Source organism: Apium graveolens, chromosome 2, assembly GCF_009905375.1.
Source record: "Apium graveolens cultivar Ventura chromosome 2, ASM990537v1, whole genome shotgun sequence".
Classification (NCBI taxonomy): domain Eukaryota; kingdom Viridiplantae; phylum Streptophyta; class Magnoliopsida; order Apiales; family Apiaceae; genus Apium; species Apium graveolens.
In genome coordinates this window covers 29,653,647-29,665,406 of record NC_133648.1, presented here as the reverse complement: position 1 = coordinate 29,665,406, position 11,760 = coordinate 29,653,647, and positions in this window count along the sequence as shown.

The window sequence follows — 11,760 nt, the reverse complement described above, 5'->3', positions numbered from 1 at the left end:
GATTAGGAAATGCAAGATGCACCTCAACAGACAAAGAAACCAAGGTACAAAAGAAGAATTAAGAAGAAATTGGACCACAGTGATGAGGAGATGGAAGACTACTTTCCTATTAAGTCTACTACTGCAACTCAGACATCCATGCCCTCTATGGTACATGAGGAATTCAAGGTGGATCCATTCAAGAACTTTCATGGTGAGCCTATCATTCCAAAGGATGTTCCAATAGACTGGAATAGTCTACCAATTCCTAAGCTAAATATTCCTCTATTCAAGAAGCCAAAGAAAACAAAGATAAGAGCAATCAAGAAAATGAAGCCCTCAACTCTCAGATTCAAGTCCCTAACCAAAGTTCAACCCAAAGTCAACAAGGAAGATATAATGTACATCCGTGATATCAAGGAATTCTCTAACCTAAACCTCTATCTGGATGAACTGGAAGAAATAAGAGGAATTGATGCTTACAGACACCTTCCTGAAAGACTGGTATTTAAATACAAGGGAGGGAAAGAGATAACATGGCCTTTTTATAGGATTCTCCAAGAAATTCAATCTATTCTGGTTAAAGTCTACTCATCCTTCAAAAAGAACTTTGGATACAATGTGACTGCAAGAAGAATAGTTCTTAAGAAGATTGAAGAACTGAGGAGTGTTAGAGATAAAGATACACTTCCAAAGACTCAAACTATTCCTTACACAGGAAGTAGAGTGCATCTAAGGCCCTATTGGTTGATGGAATTCATGGATGATAAGGGAGTAAGGAGATTCTTCATATTAGAGGACCAACTGAGCATCTCTGGCAATAAAACTCTTCTGAAAATACAAGGAATGTTAGATCTCTCAGAATCTGATGAACTTGAATTCCACAGAGAATTCCAAAATCAAATAGAAGAAAACAACAGAAAGCTGGGGAAGAAATCTAAACAATCAAGGAAATAGAATTATCTGCTCAGACTAGAGGAGCACCTTGAAAATGATTGTGAGCAAATCTTTGTACACTTTACCTTGTTCAATTTCTAGTAAATATTGCAGCACTTATCAGTTTTATCTACTACTTTTTAATCTGTATTTTTTAGGGTGTTTTGTTATTATCAAGTTTCTCTTAATTTATGGCTACAATTCTAGTAGACATAAATTGGGGGAGATTGTTGGAATATGTTATGAACTTGATGATTAGATTAATAAAACACCTTAGTAGATTTAACTTAGTGTATTTTGTAGCACTCGACGGATGATCAAATATAGTCCCGATGGATGATTCAATATAGTCCCGACGGATGATGATTTGACATCCATCGAGTGAGTAGCATATGTAATAATATGTAGTGTAGCACATTTCTGCAAACAACTTTGTATAGATTCTGTAGTAGCATATGAGTCATGTTGACTACTGTTAGATATGCAGAATAGGTTGATTAATTGTAAATATGAGATGTCTTGTAATTCTGCATAAGTGAAAAGAAGTCAAGTATCAAATAGCTACCCGAGGATGATCAACAAAGCTACCCCACGGATGATCAACAAAGCTACCTGACAGATGATAAGCATGTACTCGATGGATGATCAATTCAAATATCTGTTGACAATGACAACACAGTCACATGCGTTGGGTGTTTGCAAAAGGAATGTGGCAGCCTGTTTAACAGGAAATTGAGAACAAAGAAGCATTATCATTTTCATGCAAGTTATGAAGATTTTCAAAGATGCTGGAATAGAGTAGTGAAGCAGCATGGAGTTTGACTTGATAAGTTTTATTTTATTATCCTGTCTTATTACTATGTAAACTTGGTGATATGTAAACCAAGTGTAGCTAGTGGAACAACCAACTAAGCAAACACTTTTAGAAGAGAAATAGAAAAAGCTGTAACTGTTGATAATTTCTCTGTAGTTTGTTTGTTCACTTGTAAAGCAGCTCTGAGCCAATTTGAGCTTAACAGAGTTCTCAAATTGATATATATATATATATATATGGTGGATAAATTTCAAATCCACCAGAAAGTTTTAAAGACTTGTGTTTTTATTACTTTGTGTTTGATCTACTTAACTTGTCATTCTACACTTTGCAAATCAAAACACTTATATATATACATTGAGTTAGAACATCTTTTGTAATTCAGAAAAAGTTACTAGAATTACATTCAACCCCCCTTCTATAATTCTTGTTGTATTGTTTGGGAATAACAATGTACGACGTTTCTTCTTCCCGTAAATTTTTGATTTAAAAAAAAACCTGCAAACACATGTTTAATTAGAATTTACACAAATTATATGTCCGTAATATACAAGAAATACGTACCAAACGGTTATTTTCATACACGCATAAGTTTACATTGCGTTAATTAATGACCACATAAACAATATATATATAGAGAGAGAGAGAGAGAGAGTTAAGTTTTACGAAATCCACTATTTCAGTGGTGTCCTTGGAGTCCATAAATGTTCTGCAAGTAAAATATAGCTTAAAATATTGCCAAACATATTATTTTTCGAATGATGTTCTAAACATCATTATTTTATTAAAAATCTTGCAGATTGCATATATTTTACAAGTAGAACTTTACAAAATATATTATTCAGCAAAACATGTTTAGTTTACAGAACATAAACGTTCATGTTGCAGAACATACATATTGTACTTGTCAGTATATCACATTTGCATGATTTTATTGAAGTAATGATATTTGTGAAACATGTTTTGTAAGATAACACATTTTATACGATATTTTATTTGCAGAACATAGACGGACTCCGAGAACTCTAATAAAAAGGTGGACTCCATAAAACTTTAGTATATATATAAATATATATATATAATATTACATAATTTTTTTAAATTTAATTTGAAGTAAAAATTTTAAGTTATGAAAGTTATTTATTTGAAATTTTAATAATATGATTTAATAATACTTACTAATATACACATAGGTGTATAAGTTAGTGATACTACAGTTTTAAAAAATAATGTAATTATTAAAATTTATTTATTTATTGATATTTATAGGTGTGTTAACGAAAGATTATTATATTTAATTAAAAGGTAAATTTTAGCTGAGATCAATAGTATATGAATTATCATTAGTCTGTTAACCGACCAAATCCAACTAACTATATTCAGATTTATATTAGTTTAATATGTTTAAACTCGAATCAATGATAAAAATTTATATGTCAATGACAAAATAATTATGTTAGTTTGAGGGCCGTTATATCAACCAAATCCTGATAAATATACTTACTATTTTGTTTAAATTTATTTTTATCCAGGAGTGATTATTATTATATTTTAGACCGAGTGGATAATATGTATTATTTTATTTTTATTTGATGATATTATATTGACTCCACGAATATCAAATTTTTATTTTGTTATAATCCGGTCCAATAATATAATATTTTTAGCGGGATCAATAATATTTATTATTTTATTTTAGCGTAATTCTTTAAATCCAACTAACCATATGCAGTTTTTTTAATTTTTTTTATTTAAAATTGGATCAATATTATAATTTTGTTTAGCCCGGTCGGGTTGATTTTATAAATTATTTTGTTTTAACGAAAACCATTAGATATTTTATAATTATGAATAATTATCTATTTATGAGAGTGTTGTTGTGAATATGTTGAGTACTTGATGATTACCTAAACAAAACATCTAAGTAGATTTTACTTAGTGAAATAATGTAGCACTCGACGGATAAGAATTATAGTCCCGACGGATAACTCATTATAGTCCCGACGGATGATTAACTTATTATCCATCGAGTGAGTAGTTTATGTAATAAGTTTGTAGCACAGTGTTGTATGCACCTTTGTATAGAATCTGTAGTGGCATATAAGTCATGTTAACTTTAACTAGATATGCAGAATAGGTTGATTAACTGTACATAAGCAATGTCTTGTAATTCTGTATAAGTGAAATGAAGTCAAGTGCCAAAATAGCTACCAACGGATGATTAACAAAGCTTCGACGGATGACCAAAATAGCTATCAACGGATGTTTAACATAGCAGTCGACGGATGATCAATTAAGTCATCGACGGATGATCTGAAAGTTGACAGGTGATCAAGATTCAAACATCAGTTGAACAGTGAAAGCTGACACACAGCCGTTGAGTTGGATACAAGTACACTGTGGAAGCTCATTAACTGGGTAATAGAGGACGAAAAGCACCAAAGATCAAGACTGTTAGATTTTATATTTGTTCAGTTCTTTTGACTTTGTAATCTTGGTATTATATAAACCAAGAGAGTAGCAAATAGAAAAATAACTGAGAGAGCTAAGAAATAACAACAGAGAAATCTTTGTAATCACTATCTTTAGCATTTCCTGTGTTCTTAGCAGTTCTATTTGTGTAAGCAGCTGTGGGCATTTCTGCACACAGAGTCCTCTCGATATATTAAATATATCTATGGTGGAATTGTTTAAATCCACCAGAAAGTTTTTAAAGACTCTTGTTTTTAATTACTTATGTTTTGATTCATTCAAGTTTACATTCCGCATTGTGCTAATCAAAACAAATATATCTATAATCGAGTTGAACATTTTTATTTTAAGAAAAAGGTTCAAGAATTCCATTCAACCCCCTTCTGTAATTCTTGCTATATTGTTAAGGGACTAACAATTAGTATCAGAGCAGGCTCTTAATCAACAAAGAGTTTAAAGATCAAAACAATTCAGCAAGATGAACAAGAAAGATGTTGCAGTCAAGATTCCTTTTCTTGATAAAGAAAATTACCATCATTGGAAGGTAAAGATGTATCTTCATATGCTTTCTCAAGATGAGGCCTATGTGGACTGCATAGAAAGAGGCCCTCATATTCCAATGAGAGCTGCAACAGGAAATGAACCATCTGTTACAAAGCCAAGGCAAGAATGGTCTGATCCTGATATTGAACAAGTCCGGAAAGATAAAAAGGCCATGAACATTCTGTTCAATGGTGTTGATGCAGACATGTTTGATAACATCATCAACTGCAAGACTGCCAAGGAAGTTTGGGACACAATACAGATAATCTGTGATGGTACTGAGCAAGTAAGAGAAAATAAAATACAGCTCCTGATTCAACAATATGAGCATTTTCACAATGAAGAAAGTGAGTCACTCACTGACATTTTTAGTAGATTCCAAAAGCTACAAAATGCTCTTAAATTGCATGGAAGAGTCTATCAGACTAAAGACTCCAATCTGAAATTTCTCAGATCTCTTCCAAAGGAATGGAAATCAATGACAGTCTCATTGAGAAACTCACAAGATTATAAGGAGTTTACTTTGGAGAGACTGTATGGCATTCTGAAGACCTATAAGCTTGAGATAGAGCAGGATGAAAGAATGGAGAGAGGAAAGAAGAAAGGAGGATCCATTGCACTAGTGGCTGAACTGGAAAAGGAGAAGGAAGTGAAGATGGAAGCTGTGGAATCAACTTCAAAGGTCTGTGAAAGCAAGGGTAAAGGGCTAGCTGCAGAAAGTGAAGATTCATTGAGCCAAGATGACATGGAGGACATTGATGAGCACCTAGCATTCCTTTCAAGAAGATTTGCCAAGCTCAAGTTCAAGAAGAACTTTGGAGCTGCCAAGCCAAATAGAAACATGGTGGATAAATCAAAATTCAAGTGTTTCAAATGTGGCTTGGCAGGGCATTTTGCAAATGAGTGTAGAAAGTCAGATTCCAGTAAGAAAAGATTTGAGTCTATGGATTATAAGCTAAAATACTTTGATCTACTCAAACAGAAGGAAAGGGCTTTTATTACACAAGAGAATGCCTGTGCAGCTGATGGTTTGGATGAAGATGAGGATGTCAGCTATGTCAATCTAGCCCTTATGGCCAAGTCTGATGAAACAGAGACAAGTTCCTCAAGTAATCAGGTAATCTTGCACATTTATCTAAAGCTGAGTGTAATGATGCAATAAATGACATGTCTACAGAATTGTATCATTTGCGTGTTACACTTAAGTCCCTCACTAAAGAAAATGCTAAAATCAAAGAAAACAACTTATTTTTGAGTGAGAGGAATAATGTGCTTGAGTCTCAGTTTGTTGAGTTTGAGAAATTAAAAATTGAGTGTAGAATTGCCAAGGAGAAATTAACTAAGTCCTTGAAAAAGGAAGAAATTTTAAAGAAGCAGCTCGATCGTGAACAGGAGGTGATTAAAGCATGGAAAACATCCAGAGATGTTCATGCTCAAATCACCAAGGTTCAAGGAATTGAGTCTTTTTGTGATGAAGCTTGGAAAAAGAATAAGGAGAAACTAGAACCTATTTTGGTAAATGGATTGCTGACAGATGTAGACTTGACGGATGATGAGATCTATCCGTCGGATAACAAAAAGTGTTATCCGTCGAATGATAAAAATCCTCATCCGTCGGCTGTGAGCAAACCCATTAGCAAAGCCAAATTAACCAAGCTAAATGAAAAGTATGGGTCTGTTTCCAAGAACTTTGTTTCAGGAGAGTCAAGTCAAGCCAAGAAAGGGAAGAAGGCTAATGTTGGTCACATGACTGTCAAACAGTTAAGTAACAGACTTGAGAAGATAGAGGTAAAAACAGAGACTAAAAGGAAAAACAATAGGAATGGTAAAGTAGGGATTAACAAACATAATAACTATACACCTGACAAATATGCTCCTAGAAAAATCTGTGTCAAATGTGGTAGTGTAAATCATTTGTCTGTTAATTGCAAATCTGCCATGCCTACTCCCATGTCTGTTCAGCCTCAATTCTCTAACATGAATGCCATGCCTCCCATGCATGTTAATGCTATGCCTACACAGAACATGAATGCACAGTTTGCTAATATGCCATTTGTACCTAATCCATATTATGCTGCATATAATATGCCTCAAATGCCATTTAGCATGCCTTACTGGAATAACATGTTTGCACCAAGCATGCCATTTCCTGTTAGCCATAACATGCATGATAATTCTGTTGCATCTAGTGGTTTCAAAGGCCCAACCCAAATGACTAAGGAAGAATCTGAAATTCCTAAGTCAAATGAGTTAAGACCTAAGAAACAGAAGAAGAAAGCTAACAAGGCAGGACCCAAGGAAACTTGGGTACCAAAATCAACTTGATTTGATTTTGATGTGTGCAGGGAAATAGAAGGAATCTTTGGTACTTGGATAGTGGTTGTTCAAGACACATGACTGGTGATTCTACCCTGCTCACAGAGTTTGAAGAGAGAGCTGGCCCAAGTATCACTTTTGGAGATGACAGCAAAGGTTATACTGTGGGATATGGCTTAATTTCAAAGGACAATGTCATCATTGAAGAGGTTGCCTTAGTGGATGGTCTCAAACACAATCTGTTGAGTATCAGCCAGCTTTGTGATAAAGGCAACTCAGTAACCTTCAATAAAGAAACCTGTGTTGTGATTAATAATCTAAATAACAAAGTGGTTCTCACTGGTGTGAGAAGAGGAAATGTGTATCTTGCTGACTTCAACTCAACTAAAGCAGAATCTGTAACTTGTCTTCTCAGTAAAGCAAGTCAAGATGAAAGTTGGCTATGGCACAAGAAACTATCTCATTTGAACTTCAAGACCATGAATGAGCTGGTAAAGAAAGAGCTAGTTAGAGGCATTCCTATGGTGGAGTTTATAAAGGATGGACTGTGTGATGCCTACCAAAAAGGGAAACAGATTAAAGCATCATTCAGGAAGAAACTTGATTCAGCAATTGAAGAGCCTCTACAACTGCTTCACATGGATTTGTTTGGACCAGTCAATATATTGTCAATCTCAAAGAAAAGATTTTGCCTAGTAATTGTAGATGATTTCTCAAAGTTCTCTTGGACCTATTTCCTAAAGTCCAAAGATGAGGCTAGTGAAATCATCATCAATCACATAAGGCAAGTTAACAATCATCCTGATTTCAAAGTTAGAAGAATCAGGAGTGATAATGGAACTGAGTTCAAGAACTATGTCATGAGAGCATTTTGTGAGGAAAATGGAATGTTGCATGAGTTTTCAGCAACAAGGACTCCACAACAGAATGGAGTAGTGGAAAGAAAGAATAGATCTCTTATTGAAGCTGCAAGGACAATGCTTGAAGAATCAAAACTACCAACATACTTTTGGGCTGAAGCTGTAAACACTGCATGCTACACTCAGAACATCTCTCTGATTAATCAAGCAAGATGCATGACACCTTATCAATTATTCAAGAACAAGAAGCCAACTCTGAAGTTTCTTCATGTCTTTGGCTGTAAATGCTATATTCTGAGAAATCAAACTGATCAAAATGGGAAGTTTGATGCTAAAGCAGATGAAGGAATTTTTGTTGGATATGCTGTTGGTAAAGCATATAGAGTCTACAATCTAAGAACCAACATTGTTGTTGAATCTATACATGTTGTGTTTGATGATAAAAAGATTGAAGGACTAAAAGATGGAGATTACCATGAGAGCCTCAAATTCGACAATGTTGAGATGGTCAGTGATGAAAGTGATGATGAGAGTGATCAAGAAACAGTGTCTAAGGATAATGCAGACAAATCTACCACAAATGAAGCACAAAACTCAACATCCGTCGAGTTACATAACGCTTCATCCGTCGGAAGGCAATTTGTATTATCCGTCGGAAGACAACCTGCCTCATCCGTCGGTACTCAAAATTCACCATCCGTCGGGTTATCAAAAGGAGCAGGAAGTCAAGGCAGATCACCCATAGAAAGCACCCCAATCTCAAATCAAAGATCCACAAACTCAGGGGGAGTTTCTAGCAATCAAAACTCAATCACACATCAAGACAACATTGAGGTCTCTTCATCTAGGGCTAATCTACCTCAACCAAGAAAATGGACAAAAGATCACCCCCTTGAACTGATTATTGGTGATGTTTGTTCCAGAGTTCAAACCAGGAGAGCAACTCAAGAAGAATGTCTATACAGCAGCTTCCTGTCTAAGAAAGAACCAAAGAAGGTAGAAGAAGCCTTGTTAGATCCTGATTGGATTGTAGCTATACAGGAGCTAAACCAATTTGAAAGGAATAAAGTATGGAAGCTGGTACCCAAGCCTACAAGAAAGAATCCAATAGACACCAAATGGGTATTCAGAAACAAGATGGATGAAAATGGCACAGTAGTAAGGAACAAAGCAAGATTGGTTGCTAAAGGCTATTGTCAGCAAGAAGGAATAGATTTTGATGAAACATTTGCTCCTGTTGCAAGACTTGAAGCCATCAGAATCTTCTTAGCCTATGCAGCCCATGTCAATTTCAAGGTCTATCAAATGGATGTCAAAAGTGCCTTTCTGAATGGAGATTTGGAGGAAGAAGTGTATGTAAGTCAACCTCCTGGCTTTGAAGATCCAAATTTCCCAGAGTATGTCTATTATCTACTGAAAGCACTTTATGGACTGAAGCAAGCACCTAGAGCCTGGTATGACACTTTATCAAAGTTCCTTTTGGAAAATCACTTCACAAGAGGTACTGTAGATAAAACTTTATTTTTCAGAAATATGAATGGCTCTAGCATAGTTGTTCAAATTTATGTAGATGATATTATTTTTGGCTCTACAGATGAGAAACTTTGTAAAAAGTTTGCCAAACTGATGCAAAGCAAGTATGAAATGAGTATGATGGGAGAACTATCTTACTTTCTTGGTTTACAAGTTAAGCAAGTTAGTGATGGAATAATCATTAGTCAAACTAAATATATTTTTGATCTTTTAAAGAAGTTTGATCTAATGGATTGCACATCTGCAAAAACTCCCATGACCACTGCAACTAAGCTTGAACTAAACACTACTGAAAAGTCTGTGGATATTTCAAGTTATAGAGGCATGGTTGGCTCGCTTCTGTACTTAACAGCTAGTAGGCCAGATATAATGTTTGCTACATGTTTGTGTGCTAGATTTCAGGCTGATCCTAGAGAGTCTCATTTGATAGCTATTAAGAGAATTTTTAGATATCTCAAAGGAACACCAAACCTTGGCATTTGGTATCCTAGAGATTCTGGTTTTGATCTAACTGGTTATTCAGATGCAGATTATGCAGGTTGCAGAATTGATAGAAAAAGCACAACAGGAACCTGTCAATTTTTAGGAGACAAGCTTGTGTCCTGGTTCAGTAAAAAGCAAAATTCAGTTTCTACTTCTACAGCTGAAGCTGAATATATTGCTGTTGGCAGTTGCTGTGCACAGATTTTATGGATGAAAAATCAATTGCTAGACTATGGTTTGCAAGTTGAAAGGATTCCTATTTTCTGTGACAACACAAGTGCAATTGCCATCACTGAAAATCCAGTGCAACATTCAAGGACAAAGCATATAGACATCAAGTACCATTTCATAAGGGAACATGTAATGAATGGTACTGTAGAGTTACATTTTGTTCCAAGTAAGAAGCAACTTGCAGATATTTTTACCAAACCACTGGATGGATCCACCTTTTCTAGGTTGGTAAGTGAGTTAGGTATGCTTAATTACTCTTGAATTTATCTGAATTATTTTGTAAGTTGAAAGGTAGCCAGAAATTTAACTGATTTTTAGTCTTGGATGAAAATTTTGGCTAAGTCAAAATTTACATCTCGACGGATGACCATTATCCATCGAGTTGAGTCATCCGTCGATATACAAATTGTAAATAAAAATCAATTACTTTTCTGGAGTATTTTAAAGCTCGACGGATATCAACTTATCCTCATCCGTCGAAGTGTCTAAATCTTAACCGTTAATTCTCTGAACATTATCCATCGAGTATACTTACAGTTTGTAAGCATTACACGACGGATAATGGGTAGAATTTTTACAGTTTATTTTAAAACGGCTATTTTAGACAATTTCTATTGGGTAATTTACTTCTCTTTATTATTTTTATCAGTTGATTTTGAGAAAAGTATAAAAGCTTATTTCATACTAATCATTTTCTTTTATCATTCTCAAATTCAACTGTGTTACTTCATTCTCTCTCAAGCAAAAATCCTCTTTCTCTTCAAGCTTTTCTTCTCTAATAATGGCACCCGTAGTTAAGATCATGTCACAGACTGGGTTCATCTATGAGAAGAACAACTTCACTGCCTTGGTCAATAAGGGGATTCATCAATCTGAAGACTATCATAAGATGATGGACTTCGTGCACAATTGCAAGTTAAGTTTTGCCATGCTGGAATCACCCACAATTTATTGTGAAGTTGTTGAGGAGATATGGACAACAGCAATCTACAACTCTACTGACAAAACCATCACTCTAACCATCAAAGGTAATGATTTCTGTATCAATAGTGATGTAATAAAAGCATGTTTCAAGATTCCTGATGATAATGTAACTGCACCACACACTGACACTGATATTGTCAATATGCTCAATTCCATTCATTATGCACTTCCTACTACAAAACTAAGTGTAATTAGAAGACTAGGTCTTAGGAAGGAATGGAGTTACTTGTGTGATGTAGTAACTAAAGTCTTTTCTGGAAAAATCAGTAATTTTGATTCTGTGAACATTTCCATGCTTAACATGCTATACATGCTAGTTACAGACAAATATTACAATTTCAGTGACCTTGTTGTGTATGAGTTAGGTTTTAAACTAGGTGACTTAGCCAAAAGAGGAAAGAATATTTACTATGCTAGATTTTTTATGCTTTTGGCTAACCATCTTTGTCAAGAGATTGAACTTGAGAACCCAAACAATAAATTAGCTTGTTGGGTTCAAGAGAGGAGAATCATTGCAGACTTGAACAGAGCCAACCATCACTAGGATGTGCCAATGTTCTATTTCCCTGTAATGCTAACACCTCAGGTAAGTGAGGTAAGTTCATCCAG